Below are 24067 nucleotides of genomic sequence, written 5' to 3' on the forward strand. Positions count from 1 at the left end.
TCATATCAGTGACACTAAGGCAGGACATTCTTGGGAGACACGGGACTCCTCTGATGGCCAGATGTAGCTCCAGGACTCCTACATGGCCTTGCTCAACTCTCCTTAGATTGCCTGTGATCTAGGACACATCCATTAAACCTTCTCTCCTTCTGTTCATCACTGGGGGTCACTGACACTTGGATATTGGTCTGTTGACCTTCCCAGGGTAACCTACCTCCCTTGCCACATCATCTGTCAGGTGTGTCCCCTAATAAAATGCTATAACTTTAATCTCATGATGGCACTTGCTTTTTGGAGTATTTGTACTACAAAATCGTTTTCATCTGCACACCAGTGACCTCTTATTTATTCCAATTTGTAAAATCCTTTTGTTTATTGAACTTCTTCTACCTGCATTGGCTCCATTTGGCTGGTATTTGTATTATGTTTTTGAGTTTGACGATATTTCTTGCCTTAAGTCACTAAATTTGGGAGTAGTTTGTTATGCAGCAATGGATAACTAATGAAGTCCTCTTACATTTCCATTATTCTATAGAGGTTAACTACACCTGTTTTATTTCCTCCCACTTTGATAATATTAACCATACATAGGGTTTCTCATTTCTCAACACCTATTCTTTCTTTTAGTTTATTTTCTCCTTCGTTCCTTCCCTTTCTTCTTCCTTCTGTCTCTCCCTCCCTCTCTTTCTTCTCTATTTCCATTCAAGATCTTACTCTCCCTCCTTCTCATTCCTTTTTCCTTCCCTTTTCTGCCTCTTCCTTTTCTTTCTTTTCTTCTTTCACTCCTTCCTTTCTTCCTCCTTCTTTCACTCCCTTCCTCCATTTTTTCCTTTGTATTATGAAATTTTCCTAGCATATAAAATAACCCTATGGGATTGTGCTATCAGTAAGCATTTTCTGAATCTAGATGTCAAAAGTACACTGCCACAGTATATGAGAAACAAGTAACCAACAGGAAGTTATTAACAGAGTCTGAATAAAGCTCCCTGCTATGATTCTGCAGCCAAGACAGTGGCTTTTAACTCAATTCCTTCAACTCTGTTTTCAGAACATGTCATCAATATCAAGTATTACACATTTATTTTAAAAGTTTAGGCCAGGCACAGTGACTCATGCTTGTAATCCTAGCACTGTGGGAGGCCAAGGTGCGCAGATCACCAGGTCAGGAGATCGAGACCATCCTAGCTAACACAGTGAAACCCCGTCTCTATGAAAAATACAAAAAAATTAGCCAGGCATGGCGGCAGGTGCCTGTAGTCCCAGCTACTTGGGAGGCTGAGGCAGGAGAAGGGCGTGAACCCAGGAAGCAGAGCTTGCAGCGAGCCGAGATCTCACCACTACACTCCAGCCTCGGCAACAGAGCTAGACTCCGTCAAAAAAAAAAAACAAAAACAAAAATCTATACTACAAGGCTACAGTAACCAAAACAGCATGGTATTGGTACAAAAACAGGCACACAGACCAATGGAACAGAATAGAGAACTCAGAAATAAGACTGCACATCTGCAAGCATGTGATCTGCAACAAAATCTGACAAAAACAAGCAATGGGGAAAGGATTCCCTATTTAACAAATGGTGCTGGGAGAACCGGCTAGCCATATGCAGAAAATTGAAACTGGACCCCTTCTTTACACCTTACACAAAAATTAACTGAAGATGGATTAAAGACTTACATGTAAAACCCAAAACTAGAAAAACCCTGGAAGAAAATCTAGGCAATACCATTCAGCACATAGGCATCAGCAAAGATTTTTATGATGAAATCACCAAAGCAACTGCCACGAAAGCAAAAATTGACAAATGGGATCTAATTAAACAAAAGAGCTTCTGCACAGCAAAAGAAACCATCATCAGAGTGAACAGACATCCTACAGAATGGGAGAAAATTTTTGCAATCTATCTATTTGACAAAGGTCTGATACTCAGAATCTACAAAGAACGTAAACAAATTATATGGAAAAAAAACTTCATTAAAAAGTGGACAAAGGACATGAACAGACACTTCTCTAAAGACATACATGTGGCCAAAAAACATATTTTAAAAAGCTCAACACAACCGATCATTAGAGAAATGCAAGTCAAAACCACAAGGAGATACCATCTCATGCCAGTCAGAATGGCAATTATTAAAAAGTCAAGAAAGAACAGAAGTGCTGAGCTTGTGGAGAAATAGGAAGGCTTTTACACTATTGATGGATATATAAATTGGTTCAACCATTGTGGAAGACAGTGTGGCGATTCCTCAAAGATTTAGAACCAGAAATACCATTTGACTCAACAATTCCATTAGAGGGTATATACCCAAAGGAATATAAATCATTCTGTTATAAAGATACATGCATATGTATGTTCACTGCAGCACTATTCACAATAGCAAAGATATGGAATCAACCAAAAAGCCCATCAATGATGGACTGGATAAATAAAATACAGTACATATACACCATGGAATATTACGCAGTTATAAAAAGGAATGACATCAAGTCCTTTGCAGGGATGTGGATGAAGCTGGAAGCCATTATCCTCAGCAAACTAACACAGGAACAGAAAACCAAACACTGCATGTTCTCACTTATAATTAGGAGCTGAACAATGAGAACACGTGGACAAAGAGAGAGGAACAACACAGTTGTTGGGGCCTGTTGGGAGAGGGCAGTGGTCAGCGGAGCATTAGGAAAAATAGCTAATGCATGCTATAGGTGTTAATACCTAGGTGATGAGTTGATAGGTGCAGAAAACCACCATGGCACATGTTTACCTATGTAACAAACCTGCACATCCTGCACAAGTACCCTGGAACTTAAAATAACATTAAATTAAATTTTAAAACAAGCTTAAAGCATTAAACAATTAGATAAAAAAAGACTTTGATTTACAAAATCCTGAAACAATAGTTTGAATTTTGCTTTTAACATATATGCAAATCCTTTAATACGGCTCCCTTCCAGAGGTGCAGCTTAATTCCCTCTCTCGAGTGTGGCTTGGACTTAATGACGCACTTCTGATATGGCCTGGCTCTGTGTTCCCACCCAAATCTCATTTTCAATTGTCATGCTAATTGTAATCCCCACATACTGGGGAAGGGACCTCATGGGAGGTAACTGAATCATGGGGACGGTTCCCCCAAGCTGTTCTAATGATAGTAAGTGAATTCTCGTGAGATCTGTTGGTGGAAACGTAAATTGATTCAACCACTGTGGAAGTCAATGATTGAACCTATTTTTCCTAATGATCCCTCCACCACTGCCCTCCACCAACAGGCACATATGTGTTATTCCTCTCCCCGTGTCCATATGTTCTCGTTGCTCAGCTCCCAATTACAAGTGAGAACATGCGGTGTTTGGTTTTCTGTTACTCTGTTAGTTTGTTTAGTTTGTTGAGGATAATGGCTTCCAGCTTCATCCATATTCCTGCAAAGGACTTGATCTCGTGCCTTTTTAGGGCTGCATAATTTTCCATGGTGTATATATACAATATAAGGGATTTTTCCCCACTTCACTCCGCTTTTCTCTCTCCTGCCACCATGTCTTCTGCCATGATTGTAAGTTTTCTGGGGTACCCTCCTCAGTCATGTGGAACTGTGAGTCAATTAAACCTCTTTTCTTTTTAAATTACCCAGTCTCAGGTATTTCTTTACAGCAGTGAGAGAACAGAATAGTATAACTTCTAACTAGTAGAGTAATGCTGACATAGCAGTTTGCGAGTTTGGGTGTAGAACATAAAACTCACTGCGGCTTCCACCTTCTCTCTCTCTGTCTCTGGGATCATGAACTCTGGGGGAAGCCAGCTGCTGTGCCATAAGTGGCCCTGCAGGAAGGTTCACGTGGCTGAGAACTGAGGCCTTCTAGGAACAGACAACAAGGAACTAGGCCTTTTCCAAGAGCCATGTGACTGATTCATGTTTCGTGTGAATCCTCAGCCCCAGCGAAGCCCTCAGATGATGCAGGCCTAGGCTGACAACTGGACTGCAACCTTGTGAGAGGCCCTGAGCAAGAAGCACTCAGGGAAACCTCTCCTGGATTCCTGATCATTGGAAACTGTGAGACATGAGGAATATTTGTTGTTTTGAGCTGCTAAGTTTTACATAATTTGTTATGTAATAGTAAATAACTAATACATTTTCACAAGACAGGGTGTATTATTACATGTTAGTATGCATTTACTCTAAATTTATCATCATCATTATTATTATTTCTAAGACAGGATCTCATTCTGTCACCCAGGCTGGAGCGCAGTGGCATGATCACCATGCACTGCAGTGTCGACCTGCTGGGCTCAAGGGACCCTCTGATCTCAGCCTCCTGAGTAGCTGGGACTACAGGCATGAACCACCATGCCTGACTAATTTTCTAACTTTTTTGTAGAGATGAGGGCTTCACCATGTTGCCCAGGCTCATCTTGAACTTCTGGAGTCAACAAATCTGCCTTCTTCTGCCTTCCACGATGCTAGGATGACAGGCGTGAGCCACCACACCTGGCCTAAATTAATTATAAGATATTAAACATGTAACTTAGTTTTAAAAGGTAAGGAGAATTTCCACGGCTGAAGAGGATGCATTTTATTACTGTTCACAATGATCACTTTACTTGAACTTCAATTTCCAACTGTGTTCCAATTAAACACGAAAGGAAGATCCAACCATTCCTGGGCTGACTCTATGACGGCCCCAACTACTACCTCCTAGTCATTCACCTTCCCCCAGTTATTCAACCACCTCTAGTGTAGGTGCTGCTGTGAAGGGATTTAGCAGATATAATTAACGGCCTCAATTAGTTGACTTTAGGCTGGGTTTCTCCTGCTTGTACTGTCCTAATCAGGTGAGCCCTTGAAAGGACTGGGTTCTTGCTGAGCATAGAGATTCGCAGTGTGAGAGGCACTCAGCATGAGGGGTTTCCTCCACTGTGGGCTTTGAAAATGAAGGGGCTGTGTAGCAAGGAACGCTGGTGGGCACCAGGAATTGAGCACAGCCCTCTCTGTTCTCTACATTGACAGCCTGCAAGGAATAGGGACCTGAGTCTTACAACTGCTAGAAACTGCATCCTGCCACCTCTGCATAAGCCTAAAGAAGCATTCAAAATGAAGACTCAGGTTTGGGAAGCCCGGAACAGAGATTCCATCTACATTATGCTCAGATTTCTGACTAAGGTACTATAAACAGATAAATGGGTGTTGTTTGGCCAGGCGTGGTAGTGCACGCCAGGAGGATCACTTGCAGCCAGGAGTTTGAGACCAGCCCAGGTAATATAGTAAGACACTCATCTCTACAATTTTTTTTTTTCATTAGCTGGGTGTGGTGGCACTTGTCTACAGTCCTAGCTACTCTGAAGACTGAGGCAGGAGGATTATTTGAGGAGTTTGAGGCTGCAGTGAGTCATGATCATGTGACTGCACTTCACCCTGGATGACAGTGGGAGACTCTGTCTCTAAAAACAAATAAATGAATACAATAAATGGGTGTGTTTAAAGCCAATGTTTGTGACAATTTGTTACACACTCTTATAAAATTCATACACAGGCTCCACAGACTCATGGAATGAACTGATGAATTGATATACACGCTAGTTACATAAAATAAAATCTTTCTTAACTTTTTCAGTGTTTTACATTTTATAATTTTCTGTGATGCAATTTAATACACTCATATTTCATTCATTCAGTCAACAAAAATTAATTTAGTCCCTACAATGAACCAGGTGTTCCCTCATATGCTCACGTGCCTGGCATTCTAGAAGCTTCACAAGACTGAGGTGGAGCCACTGGAGTGTTTTAGGTGGAGAAATGACACACTTTGACTCACATTAGCAGGACCACTGTGGAGAGAACAGTCACGCAGCAGGTAACAGGAGAGTGCCAGTGTCACAATTCAGGAGTGACAGTGTGATGGGGACTAAGGGGAGAGGAGGGCCTGAGGGATACAACGGATGGAGGGAAGGGCTGGGGATGCAGGAGGTGAGGAAAAGGAGCAGGCGGACAGAATTCAAAAGCAGCAGAACTCTTAGGTTTGAACACATTGATGTACAGTATTTCAATACATTCATCTACAGAGCCTCACAGGGTGTTACTTGCAGTTGGCCTTTAATACCTTAAGTGGATCTGCTTAAAAACTGATTTTTTATGTTAATCAGGTTTTAAAAATACTAAGTGTTCCTATAAAATATACACACCACTTAGATGTGGATACTTCCTAAAACCTGGCAGTGCATGAGCACTGGTGATGGGCATTGTGACTGCATTTAGTGCTTGCAATTTTGAGGTGAATAAAGTCTGTACTGACTCCTGGTTGCAACATATAGGAATATAGTGGCTACTTTGTATTGAGGAGATGTTCTGGACTCACACAGAAACTCAGGGCTATGGAATGAAGGTAAATGTAAAATACAACAAGCGGGAGTCACAGATACATTGTCTGCGAAAGTGAAACTTAGGAGCTTTGTGAGTCCTGTTGTAACGCTTTTAGACACATTTATATATCAAGGGACCAAAGTCACATTTTTTACCGATTAGATTCCTGATCATTCAGGGATTACCAAGATTCTGCTACTCACTGTAGTTAATAAACAAAAAGCAAACTGATCTCTGTTCTATCTCATGCACTCAGGCGCAACTTTTCCAGATTTAAAGAAAAAGATAAAAGAAAGAAAGAAAAGCCCTGTCTCTACACCTCCATTGCCAGGGTGAGCTCCCTCTCTGGCACCAAGCTCCCTGGGGTGAGTTTTCTTCTAGAAGACTCCGGGGGACAGGTAAAGAGTGGGAGACAGGGAGTCCATTTCAGGGACAGGAATTCCGGGATGACAAGTGAAGGGAGAGGGACCGGGCCCAAGAGTTTCTTCCCGGTTTCTCAGACAGCTTCTGGGCCAAGACACAGGGAGACATTAAGACAGAGCGCTTGGCACAAGAGGAGCGGGGTCAGGGCGAAGTCGAAGCCAGGGCCCCAGGAGTGGTTCTCAGAGTCTCAGGTCCCGAAGGCGGTGTATGGGCTGGGGGGTCCCAGGGTTCGGGATTCCTAATCTCCGCAGTTTCTCTTCTCCCTGTCACAACCTGCGACGGGTCCTTCTTCCTGGACACTCACGACGCGGACCCAGTTCTCACTCCCACTGAGTGTCGGGTTGCTAGAGAAGCCAATCAGCGTCGCGCGGCCCCGGTTCTAAAGTCCACACGCACCCACCCACCGGGACTCGGAGTCTTCCCAGACGCTGACGATGGGGTCATGGTACCCCGAACCCTCCTCCTGCTGCTCTCGGGGACCTTGGCCCTGACCGAGACCAAGGCGGGTGAGTGCGGGGTCAGGGGGGAAACCGCCTCTGCGGGAAGAGAGAGGAGCAAGGGGCCCTCCCGGCGGGGGCGCAGGACCCGGGGACCCGCGCGGGGAGGAGGGTCGGGCGGGTCTCAGCCTCTCCGCGCTCCCAGGCCCCCACTCCTTGAGGTATTTCAGCACCGCCCGTGTCCCGGCCCGGCCACGGGGAGCCCCGCTTCATCGCCGTGGGCTACATGCAGTTTGTGCGGTTCGACAGTGACGCCCCAAGTCCGAGGATGGAGCCGCGGGAGTGGTGGGCGGAGCAGGAGGGGCCTGGAGTATTGGGAGCTGCAGACACTGGGCGCCAAGGCCCAGGCACAGACTGGCTGAGTGAACCTGAGGACCCTGCTCGGATACTACAACCAGAGCGAGGCCGGTGAGTGACCCCCGCCCGGGGCGCATATCACTTACTCCTGGCTTCATGCCTCACGGACGGCCCTGGTCCCCCTGAGTGTCCGGGCCCAAGATCAACCCCGAGGCTGCCGGACCTGCAGAGATCCTCGACCCTGGAGAGCCCCAGGAGCCTTTACCCGGTTTCATCTTCAGTTGAGGCCAAAATCTCTGCAGGTTGCTAGGGGCCGGGCCGGGGCTGGGTGGGCGGGGCTGACCGCGGGAACTGGGCCAGGGTCTCACACCCTCCAGGTAATGTTTGGCTGCGACCTGGGGCCCGACGGATGCCTCCTCCGCTGGTATGAACAGTATGCCTACGACGGCAAGGATTATATCGCCCTGAACGAGGACCTGAGCTCCTGGACACGCAGCAGCTCAGACCAACCTGCGCAAGTGGGAGGCCGCCAATGTGGCTGAGCAAAGGAGAGCCTATCTGGAGGACAACTGCGTAGAGTGGCTCCGCAGACACCTGTAAAAGGGGAAGGAGACGCTGCAGCGCGCGGGTACCAGGGGCCATGGGGTGCCTCCTAGATCTCCTGTAGATCTCCTGGGCTGGCCTCGCATAAGAGGAGAAGAAAATGGCACCACCACCAGAATATCGCCCTCCCTCGGGTCCTGAGGGAGAGGAATCCTCCTGAGTTTCCAGATCCTGTACCAGAGAGTGACTCTGAGGGCCCGCCCTGCCCTCTGGGACAGTCAAGGGATGAAGTCTCTGAGGGAGTGGAGGGAAGACAATCCCTGGAATACTGATCAGGGGTTCCCTTTGACCCCACAGCAGTCTTAGGCACCAGGACTTTCCCCCTCAGGCCTTGTTCTCTGCCTCACACTCAATGTGTGTGGGGGTCTGACTCCAGCTCCTCTGAGTCCCTTGGCCTCCGCTCAGGTCAGGACCAGAAGTCCCTGCTCCCCTGCTCACAGACTAGAACTTTCCAAGGAATAGATTATCCCAGGTGCCTGTGTCCAGGCTAGTGTCTGGGTTCTGTGCTCCCTTCCTGACCCCAGGTGTCCTGTCCATTCTCAAGATGGCCACATGAATGCTGCTGGGGTTTCCCATGAGAGATGCAAAGTGCCTGAGTTTTCTGACTGTTCCTTTCAGAGCCCCCACAAGACACATGTGACCCACCACCCCGTCTCTGACCATGAGGCCATCCTGAGGTGCTGGGCCCTGGGCTTCTACCCTGCGGAGATCACAGTGACCTGGCAGTGGGATGGGGAGGACCAGACCCAGGACATGGAGCTCGGGGAGACCAGGCCCGCAGGGGATGGAACCTTCCAGAAGTGGGTGGCTGTGGTGGTGCCTTCTGCAGAGGAGCAGAGATTCACATGCCATGTGCAGCATGAGGGTCTGCCCAAGCCCCTCACCCTGAGATGGGGTAAGGAGGGAGATGGGGGGATCATGTCTCTTAGGGAAAGCAGGAGCCCCTCTGGAGACCTTTAGCAGGTTTGGGTCTGGGGCCTGGGGGTCAGAACCCTCACATTCCCCTCTTTTCCCAGAGCCATCTCTCCAGCCCACCATCCCCATCGTGGGCATCATTGCTGGCCTGGTTGTCCTTGCAGCTGTCATCACTGGAGCTGTGGTCACTGCTGTGCTATGGAGGAAGAAGAGCTCAGGTGAGGAAGGGGTGACGGCTGGGGTCTGAGATTTCTTGTCCCACTGAGGGTTCCAAGCCCCAGGTAGAAGTGCCCTCCCGGTTACTGGGAAGCACCATCCACACTCATAGGCCGACCCAACCTGGGGCCTGTGTGCCAGCACCTACTCTTTTGTAAAGCACCTGTGACAGTGAAGGACAGATTTATCACGTTGATGATTGTGGTGATGGGGACCTGATCCCAGCAGTCACAGGTCAAGGGAAGGCCCCTGCTGAGGACAGACCTTAGGAGAGCAGTTGGTCCCAGACCTACATCTGCTTTCCTTGTTTTTCCTGATCCTGCCCTTGGTCTGCAGTCACACATTTCTGGAAACTTCTCGAGGGTCCAAGACTAGGAGGTTCCTCTAGGACCTCATGGCCCTGCCACCTTTCTGGCCTCTCACAGGACATTTTCTTCCCACAGATAGAAAAAGAGGAAGCTATTCTCAGGCTGCAAGTAAGTATGAAGGAGGCTGATCCCTGAAATCCTTGGGATATTGTGGTCGGGAGACCATGGGGGAGCTCACCCAGCCCACAGTTCCAACTCTAGCCACATCTCCTGTGGGATCTGACCAGGTTCTGTTTTTGTTCTACCCCAGGTAGCCAAAGTGCCCAGGGCTCTCATATGTCTCTCTCGGCTTATAAAGGTGAGACCCTGGGGGACCTGATGTGTGTGGGTTGTTGGGAGTAACAGTGGACATAGCTGTGCTATGGAGTTTCTTTGACTTGGATGTATTGAGCACATGATGGGCTGTTTAAAGTGTGACCCCTCACTGTGACTGATATGAATTTGTTCATGAATATTTTTTCTATAGTGTGAGACAGCTGCCTTGTGTGGGACTGAGAGGCAAGATTTGTTCATGCCTTCCCTTTGTGACTTCAAGAACCCTGACTTGTTTCTGCAAAGGCATCTGAATGTGTCTGTGTTCCTGTAGGCATAATGTGAGGAGGTGGGGAGACCACCCCACCCCTGTGTCCACCATGACCCTCTTCCCCACGCTGACCTGCATTCCTTCCCCCATCACCTTTCCTGTTCCAGAATTGGGGCTGGGATGTCTCCATCTCTGTCTCAACTTCCTGGTGCACTGAGCTGTAACTTCTTGCTTCCCTATTAAAATTAGAATCTGAGTATAACTTTACTTTTTTCAAATTATTTCCATGAGAGGTTGATGGGTTAATTAAAGGAGAAGATTCCTAAAATTTGAGAGACAAAATAAATGGAAGACATGAGAACCTTCCAGAGTCCATGTGTTTCTTGTGCTGATTTGTTGCAGGGGAGGAGAGTAGATGGGGCTGTGCCCAGTGGGTGCTCAGGCCACTGTGGGCTTTATGTGGTCACTGCTCAGCTGGGTCATCTTTGCTGCTCCATTGTCCTTGGCCCTTCAGTAGAACCTTGTCCCATCAGGACCTGTGATCACAGGAACTTGGATGTCACCTAGGGTGGTCCTTACACATAGACGTCCTTCCAGTATCAACAGACAAATTTTCAGACCCCTGTATCTCTCGCCCTCCTTCCAGGTCTCTTTCCTGGATTGGATTTTCCATCTTTTCCCCCAACCTTCTTAAAGGAAGCAGATTCTGAAATTTACAGAGAGGAGGTGTCCCATAGTTTCTCATCATAGGTAACTTTCTGTTGGAACTCCTCTTCTGCTCTCCTACTCATCTTCCTGCCCTGAGTTGTAGTGATCCTAGTGCTGGCTCCAATCCAAACTCATGGATGTATAAAGCAGAGTCTAATTTAGATTCATATGTGGTTGGAAAATTGGACCCAGAAGCCTAGGATTATCTTTCCTGAACAGAAAAACATGGTTGTGTGCTGCAGTGTGCAGGAGGATTGGTGTGGGGGGAGGGAGGACACACAAGCAGCCCTGGTGAGAAAAGCACTGGTGGCACTGATGGTGGTGTGAGATGATGTTGTTCTTTAGCTGCCATGAAACAGTATTTGACCTGAGGCTACATTAATAAAGATATTGCCTTTAGAATATAGAGGTGCTCTACAGTGATCATTCATTCCACTGACATTTGTTGTCTGCTAGGGATATGACTGTTTCTGCATTTAGAAAACATCATTAAAGTAAAAACTGAAAAATTTCCAGCCTTGTGGTGCATACATTCTAGATGCAAGCTGTCCAACCCGCTGCATGTGACCCAGGACAGCTTTGAATGTGAGAACTTTTTGCTTATCTGTGGTGGCAAATATCATGAAAATTATGCATGAACATTTTTTTTCTATTCTTTCTGCCCATCAGCTGTCATTAGTGTATTTTTTGTGTGGCTCAAGACAATTCTTCTTCATCCCCTGTGGCCCAGTGAAGCCAAAAAATTGGACACCTCTGTAGGCAGATGATAGATATAGTACAAGCAGAGTAGGAACAGAAGATGCTGAGTGAGAAGGTGGCAAGTGCTGTGTGGCAGGTGATCCAGAGTGTGGGCTGTGGGGACAGGGAGGTGGCTGTTGTGCTGTGTGGCAGGTGATCCAGAGTGTGGGCTGTGGGGACAGGGAGGTGGCTGTTGTGCTGTGTGGCAGGTGATCCAGAGTGCGGGCTGTGGGGACAGCGAGGTGGCTGTTGTGCTGGGTGGCAGGTGATCCAGAGTGTGGGCTGTGGGGACAGGGAGGTGGCTGTTGTGCTGGGTGGCAGGTGATCCAGAGTGTGGGCTGTGGGGACAGGGAGGTGGCTGTTGTGCTGTGTGGCAGGTGATCCAGAGTGTGGGCTGTGGGGACAGGGAGGTGGCTGTTGTGCTGTGTGGCAGGTGATCCAGAGTGCGGGCTGTGGGGACAGCGAGGTGGCTGTTGTGCTGGGTGGCAGGTGATCCAGAGTGTGGGCTGTGGGGACAGGGAGGTGGCTGTTGTGCTGGGTGGCAGGTGATCCAGAGTGCGGGCTGTGGGGACAGGGAGGTGGCTGTTGTGCTGGGTGGTCAGCACGGGCCTTGTTGCAAATGTGACCTGGGAGTAAAGATTTGAGGGATGTGAGGAGTTGTCCACAGGGATGTCTGGGAAAGTTCTTTTCAGGCAGGAAACCTTCAGTGCAGATGCACTAGGGCAGGAAATTGTCTGTGTTCTGGAAGGACGAAGAGGCCAGAAGGGCTGGACACAGAGAAACTGAAATGAGTTCAGAGGTGTGGACAGAGCAGGTAGCCCTGGAGGGTGTGGGAAGGATGTCGACCTTTGCTCTGAATGACATGGGGAGTTAGAGGACAGTGTTGAAAAGTGGGATATGGTAGGACTTATCCTTTGAAAATTTCTCTCTGGCTGCTGTGCTGAGAACAGAATTGAGAGGTGGGGACCAGTGAGGCAGTGGGGAAAACAGTGGGAAAGGAGTGGAATATTCCAGAATGGAGATGTTGCTTACCTTGACTAGGGTGTGAGCAGGCGAAATAGTGGGAAGTGAAGGGATTATGGATGAATTTGAAGATGGACTTCACAGCACTTGCTAATGGATTTATCTGTGGTGTGAGAAGAAGAATCAAGGGCACCCACAGTGTTGGACTGAGTGAGCAGAAGGGTGGAGCTGCTGTCAGTGGAGATGGGGAGACTCTGGCAGGAGCATACAGAGGAGAGGGCATCGCAGGCATTCAGTGGAGGAGACATCTACGAGGAATGCAGGTGAGGGGCCCAGATGCCTCTGCAGCTACAGATTCATCATCCAATCACTCTCCTACTTCCACCACCCCTGTGCCTCAGAGCCAGAGCACTGATTCTCCCCTGGGCTGTCTGCATAGGCAGGTGAAAGTCAGGGAAGTTACGGTCTGCTGTTGGTTATAATAAGTCACAGATTATTGTGCTTTCTCAGATAATTAAAGAAATAATAAGAGAACGTATAATTAGAACACTTAGTCACGAGACTACAATAACGCAAAGTTTTTTTTCATCTAAAGAAGGAAACAGAAGAAAAATAGTTGAGCCAGAAAGAGATAATATTAGAAGGCAGCAAATGACAATGTACAGACTTAAACTCAACGAGGTCAACAATTACATTAAATATAATAGACTCAAACACTCTAATTACAAGACAAATAGTGCAAGGGGGTAAAAATAAATAAGTAAATAAATAAATAACAATAGGCTATTGACAAAAGCCATAATTTCAGTAGAAGATATAGAAAAGTTGAAAGTAAAAGGATAGAAATACCAGACAAACATTCATGAAAAACCACATGGAGATGCCATTTAGAAAAATTACAGGACATGGGTCTCCTGTGACATGGAGAACATGCAGACAGCTCACACTGTGTTTTTCCTTTTTTTCAGAGACAGGATCTATTGCCCAGGCTGCAATGCAATGGTGATATCATACCTCACTGTAACCTCAAACTCCTGGGCTGAAGCAATTCTCCTGCCTCAGCCTTCCGAGTAGCTAGGACGACAGGCATGTGCCGCCACACCTGCTATAATGTCTCATTTTCTCATTTGCTGTGCTGTGATCAAGGAAACAATATCGTGCCATGTATTTGACTTGCAGCAGGTACACAACAATGTCAGGTGAATGAAGAAATAAAACCACTTAGTAATGCAAGCCATATCCACATTTACATTTTACAGGTGAGGAGCAACATCCCAGACAAGTAAAATAAACTGATTTACATCATCCAGAGCAGAATCGAGAACATATTCGCTGTGCTAAAGGAATCAGAGCTCTACCAGGGGTCACAGCAGGTATCATGCAAGTCACATACGTTAATTACTAGACTTGGAATTGATACATTTTGAGATATACTAAACAAAGGGTTTGGGAGGATTAACTGAATGCAGACATAGAGGAAGAAAATTGATTTGTTTAAAAAGATGGATAGAATCTTTAAAGAAACAACATTTTTTTAAGTGACCTTATGTGGCCCAAAGTAAAGATGAGCTCAAGTGTCAGGTGGGAAAATGCCTGACTAAGTGCAGCTTCCAGACCCAAGGGAGACCTAAAAATCCCGGGACATTTTCGGTTGTCATATGGGGACTGGTGGAAGGGGGTGAGTGGGGGTGCTGCTGGCAAACTTCCCACAATGCACAGGGCAGGCCGCGCCACAAGGGATTCTCTGTCCCAAACTGTTAATAGTGCTACTGTTGAGAAACACGCCCCAGAGGTAAGTGCTGTAGTGTCCTCACCATTTCACTGATTAAGAAACTGAGGCACCAGGGGGGAAACTGTCAGTAGGACCAGAGCTGCAGGCTGAATCCAGGCCACCCGGCTGCAGGGTCTTGGCTCCCCTAATTAAGTCAGGGACCCGGGAGCCGACCACAAACAATCCCAGCTAAGTGGTGCCTTCATGGTCTGTGGGCGCCCCCTGGTGTTGACACTGGGTCTGTGGCCAAATGAGGCTTGAGGCAAAAGGATAAAATAGGTTTGGGTAGGGGGATATTCTTTCAGGCTCTTCAGATTTTGAACCATGACTTACGCTCAGAAAAAAATAACGTCCGCCTTAATTACCTCTCCAACCCTATTTTTCCCAGTCCCGGCCAGTTCCCTGCCTCGACTCCATCAACATCGGCACCTGCCAGACGCCCAGCACCCACCAAGTAAGGAGTGAAAAGACCCCAGGACTAAAGGACAAGACGAGGTTCCACCCCAGCCATCCCTCCCCTCCTAGAGCTCTAGCTCTGTGCGTTTAGTGCTTAGGCTGTTAACCTGGGGTCCGTGAACCCACTTTCCTGTGACACGGCATGCAGAAGTGATGTTACATGCACACATGACTTCATTACAGGATATTGGATATTAATATTCATCCGATCAACGGGGGGCCCAAGATACACTCTTCCCCCAACAGCTTGTGATCCTCTGAATTAAAGAAAGGGTAGAGATTGAGGGAGGCCCTAACTCCAAATCTTCAACCCCTTCCAGGGAAGTGCTGAAAAGCAGTGCAAGGTACTCAACCTGCGCTGCGGATACAGCAGGAAAGCAGAGCGTTCACGGATTTCACATTCCATCAAAGAAATACCATTTTGAGAAAACATCCAAGTCACTTTTCTAAGCCCCAGGCAGCAGCTCAAAAAAAAAAAAAAAAAAAAATCTTGGCCCAGTGAAATCTTTGAAGACATAAAACTTTGTGAGACCTGTATTTAGAGCGAAGGACAATTTAATTTAGGGCTGCAGCAGAAAACCCCTACATCATATAGGGTTTTTCCTCATCATGAAGGTCCCCTGAAGGGACCTTCTCCCCTCAGCAGTGCATAGTGAGACCATTGCTGTGTAAAAAGATAGAATCTCCTTGATTCCTGATGTTTACATTTACTACTCACTTCTTTCACTTTGTAGATGCCAATTTCTACATCTTTCAGTTATTTTCCTTACTCTGTCTAAGCAGAGGATTTAAACTTGTTTCTGAAGCAGAAAACCAGGGACTGGTTATGAGCTATCACCCCACTTTGTGGCTGTCTTATGCAATAAGCAGAAGAGATCGTGGGCCAACAGAATGTGTAGCAAGGTAAACATAAACTCTTCATTTCAGCCTATATTTCTCTTTGTCTGGTGACGTTCTAGTCTTGCTCCAGTCTTAACATTTTAAAACATGTAATTTTTCTTAAATTTCATTTTATAGGAAGTCATATATATTCATTTCTGTTGGGTTTGTCAGTGAAAGCCTTCTCAAAACAACTGTGGAGTAAATACAGGTAAATAAATGCACGGTGCTCCCATGTGTTAGTGCTCACTGCATCTCACCAATGTGTCAGCCCCACTCCAATACATGGTGCATCAACAAATGGTGCTGGGAACCTAGATATCCACATGCAAAAGAATGATGCTGGAGAAAATTCATGCCCTTCCATTACACCCTTTCCAAAAATTAAGTCAGAATGACTCAAAGAACTAACCTTAAGAGTTGAACTTGTAAAACCCTTAAGAAAACACTGAGGAAAATCTTATGAACATGAGAATTGGTAGTGATTTCTTGGCTGGTGACCAAAAGCACAAGTAATAAAAGAAAAATGACAATTAGACTTCATCAAAATGTAAAAACTTTTTTGCATCAAAGGATACTATTAAAAGAGGCAAAAGAAAATGCACAGAATAGGAGAAAGTATTTGCCAATCATATATCTGGTAAAGAATTAATATCCAGAATATGTAAAGAACTATAATTCAACAATAGCAAAACAATCTCATTCAAAAATTGGTGAAATACATGAATAGACAATTATCCAAAGAAGATATACAATAAGGACATAAAAATAAGGAATTCCAACAAGGACATAAAAATATGGTAAACTTCACTAGGCCAAATGTTGGTGAAGATATGGAGAAACGGGAACACTTGCACACTGCTGGTGAGAGTGAACAGGGGTGCAGCCACCATGGAAAACAGTACAGTGGTTCCTCAAGAAAGTAAAACTAGAATTACTGTATGAGACAACAATTCCACTTTTGGGCATATCGTCAAAAGAAATGAAAGCAGGACCTCACACAGATATTTGCACACTCAGGCCCATAGCAGCGCTATTCCCAATACCCAAAAGGTGGAAGCAACTGAGTGTCCATTGAGGATGACTGGATAAACAGCCCACAGTGCACATACACATGGAATATTATTCAGCCTTAAAAGTGAATAAAATTCTGATTGAATGAACCTTGAAAGCACTGTAAGTGAAATAAGCCAGACATAAAAAAACAAATATGATATTTTACTTATATGAGGTAGCTAGAATAAGCTAATTCATAGAAACGGAAAGCAGAATAGAGGTTGCCAGGGAATGGGCAGTTATGGTTTAATGGGTACAGTTTCTGTTTGGGAAGATGAAAATGTTCTGGAAATGGATATTGGTGGTGGTTACATAACACTGTAAATGTGTTTAATGCCACCAAACTGTACACTGAAAAAATAGTTGGATGGTAAATTTTATATTATATGTCAGGCCTCTGAGCCCAAGCCAAGTCATCGCATCCCCTGTGACTTGCAGGTATATGTCCAGATGGCCTGAAGTAACTGAAGAATCACAAAAGAAGTGAAAATGCCCTGCCCCACCTTAACTGATGACATTCCACCACAAAAGAAGTGAAAATGGCCAGTCCTTGCCTTAAGTGATGACATTATCTTGTGAAAATCCTTTTCCTGGCTCATCCTGACTCAAAAAGCTCCCCCACTAAGCACCTTGTGACCCCCACTCCTGCTCGCCAGAGAACAACCCCCCTTTGACTGTAATTTTCCTTTACCTACCCAAATCCTATAAAACGGCCCCACCCTTATCTCCCTTCGCTGACTCCTTTTTCGGACTCAGCCTGCCTGAACCCAGGTGAAATAAACAGCCATGTTGCTCACACAAAGCCTGTTTGGTGGTCTCTTCACACAGTCGCGCATGACCGTATGTTTGTTTTACCACAATTTTAAAAAATGTATCAACACTAAATCCAATCACAGCTCTCATCGAGATTTTTTAATACCGGTGTTTCAACAAGCACATTGCCACTGTGGAGGGAGGTCCTTGGAGTTCTTATGCCACTATGTTCTTTTGTGTCACTCCTCAGCCACTTTTGAATTGTGCTTATGCGTCACATTCCTGATCTGCTAAGTACTTTCAAGAAAGTTATTCATATGGTCAAAATTCATCAAGCACCTAACTTGTTCTTGGGGCTGTACTCTACGGAGTTGATCTCAGAAAAAAGAATCAAATTTGTTGGACCTCGTAGATGGCACAGGTGGGGAGTTGGAATACGGGTAAGGAAATCATAACACAACATGTTACTGTATTTTATATTATTTTTTCCTTTGAATGCTACATTATTAATATTTTATAATAACTACTGACAGGTACCAATGATTACAAATTAAAATTTCTGCTTTCTTTCTCTGTTTCTTTCTTATATATTTCCCTGTCTTTGTAAATATTTTTAGACTGGGCATTTTGGAGATAGTCCAACAGTTTCATTTATACGATGATGTTTTGTTTTACTCTTATTCCTTAAAGAGAGATTTGCCAGCCACAAACTTCTGGTTGGACATTGGTTTTCAGCTCTTGATCATTATGCCTCTTCTGGCTGCTGTGGCTGACAAGGAAAAATCAATTACATCATAAACCAGTTGTTTCTTAGATGATCTGTGTTTCTTCTGTGGCTACTTTTAAGATGACTGTTTCCCTTTAACATCTGAGGTTCCAGTGCAGTGTGAGTAAATTTGCATCTCTTCATTCACAGTGCTATGTATACACTTGCTTCACCTTTACCCATAAACTACGGAATGCCTCATACATTTACTCACTTTGTGATGTGTAGGAATTTGACTAGACTAATGTTAAATCTCATTTGACCACCATGTACACTGTGAAATCTAAAATATTGGCCCCACAAATATCTCCAAGCCCTAAGCTTCATCACCTTTAGATATGTTACCTTACAAAACAAAAGAGAATTTGTCAATATGATTAACAGGTTGGACCTTTATTTGTGGAGATTATCTTGGATTTTCTGCGTGAGCCCAATCTGATACTGAATCCTTAAAAGTAGAGATGACTGAAGAAATGTGGGTCAGATGGAGTGTTGAATTTCTTTTACAGTAATTTCTTCATCTACTAAAATATGGTCATCTCTGTTTTTTAATTCTTTAAGTGGTGAAATGCATTAAAAGACTTACAGTTTATTTATTATTGCATTCTTGGGATACATAACTTGGTCAAGATAATCTGTTCATTGCACACAGGTAGATATAGTCTACTAATATTTTTCTCAGGATTTTCACACATAATTACATAAAAGTGAATTTCCTATAATAATCTTTCCTTATTGATTTCCTAACTGATTCTAGAATCAATGTTATTCATGCCTAATAAAATTTGAGTTGTTTGGACTTTCCTATGTTTCCCTATATATCTTTAATATTTTATGTAAGTCCAGTATATATTTGATATATGAGCGTACTTACAAAACTGGATATGTTTGAAGGGAAATAGAATATTTACAATTGTTTTAACTTGTTTACTTGTAGTAAGTCTTTCTGTTGACACACTTTTTTTTCAGTTTCAAGACTATTTAAATCTCTCCTATATCTGCAGTGGTATATTTGTCTGTTATGACACTGTCTTGTTCTTAATTAACATTGCCTGTTTTATTTCTCTGTTCAATGAACAGCTGCTTTTGGCAGGCTGGGTTCTCAGCAGTGGCAGCTTCCAGGTCAGCCTTGGTGAGTCGAGTCAGTTGCTGTGTCCATGCAGTGTCCATCCCAGCCACCACGGCCACTTTGTGCACGGACTCCATAAGCAAGCCCTGTGCGGCTGAGTGGCATCGTCCATTAAGCCATCTCACTCACCTGATTACAGGGAGCCCTAGCCCCTTGGAGCCCCTCTGTTGGGCATCCACATGCAACCACTATCATCACATGCTCTGTACATAGCAAGAGGCCTATGCAGACCCCTCTACTCTATCCCCTAATTTTTCCATCTTTATTTTTCCCAAGTTCCTGTCTGGCAAGCCGACCCATGAGCCACTGCCCATGACTCATTCACTCATGCACTACTGGGGCATCATTTCACACCCCCCCACCTTCCATGGGCCTATTTGGGATTTGATTTCTAGTTCCTGGCTCAACAGCCATTACCAAAGCTGTACTTGTGTCAGCTCCCAAGCCTACTGCTCTTGTTGTAGGTTCTCCTCCTTATATCTGAGTCACAGGCATTTATTTCCTGGGATTTCTAATAATTGCACTGATTTGTTCAATGCAGCATTTCTAAGGACTTCCAGCAAGGGAGATTCTATATTAGCTTATAAAGAATTGTTTCAAAACATCAGAAATGTGTACTGGAATGAAGGACAACGTGCATGGAGAGAGGTGGAGAAACCATGAGTGGGTCGTGGATTTTCATAAAGTGAACAGTTGAGCAAACAACACTCACATCAAGGTACAGCATTTCCAGCCTCCAGGAAACACCCTTAGGTTCTACTTGATCATAAATCACCCTCCCTGACGCTAAAGCAGCCACTTTCTTCATTTCTAACACCATAGACGAGATCCATCAGTTCTGAATACAGTCACCCTCATGTCCCGGGTCTTGCTGTGTGTGATTGTAGCCTATTCACTCCCATGGCTGTCAGTGCTCCATTTTACAAATAGCTCACTCTTCTCCACTGTTGATAAACATGTGTGTTATATCCAGATATTACAAATTGTGCTGCTATAAATAATATTTTCACATATTTTGGGACACAAATGCATGCATTTCTATTGGTATATAACCAAGAGTGCAATTGCTGGGTCATAGGTGAGTGGATGCTTGGTTTAGTCTCTCAGAACACAAGTGTCTATGGAACTGACAAATAATAGACAGGGGTAAATCTCTTATTCTACAAATTATTCAGCTAATACATGAAAGAAATAACCCTTTTGCAATCCACAGTGAACTAACAGATTTCACCATTGAACAGCAATGGCAATTAACATCACAAGAAAAGAATTAACCAATATTACATTATTCTTCTTGATGAAAAACAGGATATTGTACTATGAATCCTGAAAATCTGAGACAGATCTCAGTTTTAGAAAGTTTATTTGGCCAAGGTTGAGGATACATGCCCATGTCACAGCCTCAGGAGGTCCTGACGACATGTGCCCTAGGTGGTCAGAGCACAACCTGGTTTTATATATTTTAGGGAGACCCGAGACATTGACCAACATATGTAAGCTGAACATTGATTCCACCCAGAAAGGCGGGACAACTTGAAGCAAGGAGGGAGCTTCCAGGTCACAGGTAGATGAGAGACAAATGGTTGCAGTCTTTTGAGTTTCTGATTAGCCTCTCCAAAGGAGGCAATCAGACATGAGTTTATCTCAGTGAGCAGAGGGGACACATTGAATAGACGGGAGACAGGTTTGCCCTAAGCAGTTCCCAGCTTGACTTTTCCCTTTTAACTTAGTAATTTTGGGGCCCCAGGATTTATTTTCCTTTTACAGAACCATCAATACTTACAAAAAGAAACCCTGAATATGCACAAACCTGTATACCAAACTACCAATTTATAGAAAATACAGGTAATAGAGATAAATGTCAGACCACACCTTGGCATGCAACCACAAAATTCAAACAATAGGAAACCTTACCATACAATATAAATTTCAAGGAGGAACCTATAGAACAAATGAGAACACAAAACATTTTTAAAGGTAAAACTAAACTATAATTTTGGATGATGAAAATATAAAATAGAACAAAGGAGCGATGACCATAAAAGTCAGGATGTGATTGATTTTTATTTGAAAAGGGGAAGAGTTTATTGTTGAGCTGGGGCAATTGATGGGGCTTCTAGGTCAGCTGCCAAACTTCTCCCTCTCTGATGGTTAAAGGGTGTTTACCTTTGATTAAAGGTCACCATTTTAAGATCTTTTTTCTTGTATGTTACTTGTGTTTTATTTTATGATAAAAAGGCTAATGCAGAGTAAAATAAGTTATAGGGCATGATTTCTGTTCTGCACAAAGCCTCCACCCCATCGTCCTCCCTAGACGCTGAGCACCCAGAACAACTGGCAGCCCCAGGACCCCTGCCAGGACTACCTCATTTCTGAGTGTGCACCCAGCTCCCCATCACATTGCTATAGATCATAGCAATGTCCATGATCTATTCCTTGAGGCCTGGATGAACCTGATAGGACACAGCTGAGGGGAAGTCTGGCCCTAGTCTGTAGGCTTTGGCTGTCAGCATAGAGGGAACAGGTCCTCACCTCTCCACAGGCGCAGCTACAGCCAGAGTCTCCTCTCTGCGTGGGAGTGAGGCTCGGTCCTTCCCCTGAACAGGGTGACAGGGATCTCTCCAGAGGTGGAGATGACACCATTCCTCCTCTAACATGGTCCCATCTCATGCTCGTTCGGCTTTACAGGAAAGCTGACTCACGCTGGTGTCCAGTGAAGAAACCCTGGCACAGTGGAGGGACAGGTGGATTTCAGGGCTGTGCTTGATCTGGGATTGGAAGAGCACAGACCACCAGGTGGCGCCACTGCACTGCCTCTTCGCCCAGGAGGTGGATGCTGAGGCTGAGACTGAAGCTGGGGAGAGGGATGTCACAGCTCATGGCACAGGTTTCAGGTAAAAATCCTCCTGCCCAGCCCATCTGGCTCTCCCTTAACCAACTCTAGTGAAAACTGTCTCCTTCTCACGTTCCTCAAAGGTGCTTTTTTACATAAGAAAGAGGATGCAATCACTAGATTGTCCTGGTTTATTGTGTTGTCAGTAAAGTGAAATCAAAATACACACTTAATAAATAATAAAACAACCCATAATAAGCCAAAGTTTATAATGTACTGATACCACTGAACCAGTGTTTATAATATACTGACACACTCCAAGTGTGGGCACAGCTGCAGACATGCCTTGTCTCTTGGGTCAGGAATTGGGGTAGAGTGAAATGGGAAGAAACCCCAGTCACTGCAGAAAAGGGCCCCCATGGAAGAGGCTGGGCAGGGAGGCCAGGTGTCCCAGGGCCAACATATTTTGGGATGACTCCCCCTTTCTGGACAGCACTGTTTTTTATTCTTTTTGTATACACAGTAGTTCTGAAATTGCAGGATGCTGAGACCCAGCAGTGATCAGTTACACTGTCTCTTTCTTCACCATTAAATGCTGTGCCAAATAGCACCTTCATACATTTCCATCCTCTTCTAGGAGAGAATCAAAACAACAATGGACACAATGAAACATGCAAACATACTTTAAATATGTGCTGTCACAAGTAGCTACAAAAACATTAATTCCACCAAAATGAGAGAGGTGTGAAAACGGAAAACATTGCATACCCGTATTCACAGCAGCATAACTCACCATAGCCAAGACAAGGAAGCAAACAAAGCAGCCATCAACACCTGCATAGATGAAAAACATGTGGTCTGTGTAGACAACGGAATATGATTCAACCTTAAAAAGAAGGAAATTCTGTTATATGCCGCAACATGGATGAACCTGGAGAACAATGCTAAGTGAAATAAGCCAATCATAAGGAAATTCCAATACTGCACAATTCCAGTTATATGAGGCATCTAAACTCTTAGAACCTGAAAGTAGAATGGCGGCTGCCAGGGGTTCAGTTGGGGATTCATGAGGAGTTTTAAGGCATAGAGTTTCAGTTTTGCAAAATGAAACGTTCTAGAGATCTGTTGCATAACAATGGGCTTACAGTTAATACTATAGTACTCTATACTTAAAATGGCTATGATACAAAATTTTACATAATATGGTTTTCGGCACAATAAAAAATAATTAGCTCTCTTACTAACTTAGGAAAAAAGCACATGAATTCGTTGAAAATATATTAGTATGTGCTTACTATGAAAAAGAGACACAGAAAACCTGAGACAAAAAGAGAGATCCTTGCTACCCCAGCTATCACCCATGAGTCAGCAGAATCAGCATCTCTTGAAACTAGACAGAAACGCTCACAGGCCCAGCCTTGACATCTTAAATCAGTCTGCATTTGTCAGGACCCCAGGTGGCTCCACTGCATGTAAGGCACTGCCCCAGATGGTGGTGGAGGGACATCCTAGGATGGTGACTCTGCCCCACAGGTAGGAGCCTCCAGTCCAGATGGGAGCAACCAGAAGGGCCCAGGAGGGACATTTCCAAGAAAGTAAAATTAATAGACTGTCCAAAGTCTCTAACTTCTTAAAAGAGTCACAGAAATGGAACAGATATCAACGTTAAATTAATAAGCGTTATCTAGAAAATAAACAGGCCAGGCGAGGTGACTCATGCCTGTAATCCCAACACTTTGGGAGGCAGAGGAGGGTGGATCACGAGGTCAAGAGATCGAGACTATCCTGGCCAACATGGTGAAACCCCGTCTCTACTAAAAATACAAAAA

The 24067-nt window shown here is 44.8% G+C and overlaps 1 pseudogene; it reads left to right on the forward strand.

The window, feature by feature from the left end:
- The first annotated feature begins 6974 nt into the window (after positions 1 to 6974).
- Positions 6975 to 10315, forward strand: LOC103221843 (patr class I histocompatibility antigen, A-126 alpha chain-like; annotated as a pseudogene).
- Positions 10316 to 24067: the final 13752 nt, after the last annotated feature.

Source organism: Chlorocebus sabaeus, chromosome 17 (genome assembly GCF_047675955.1).
Source record: "Chlorocebus sabaeus isolate Y175 chromosome 17, mChlSab1.0.hap1, whole genome shotgun sequence".
Taxonomy (NCBI): Eukaryota; Metazoa; Chordata; class Mammalia; order Primates; family Cercopithecidae; genus Chlorocebus; species Chlorocebus sabaeus.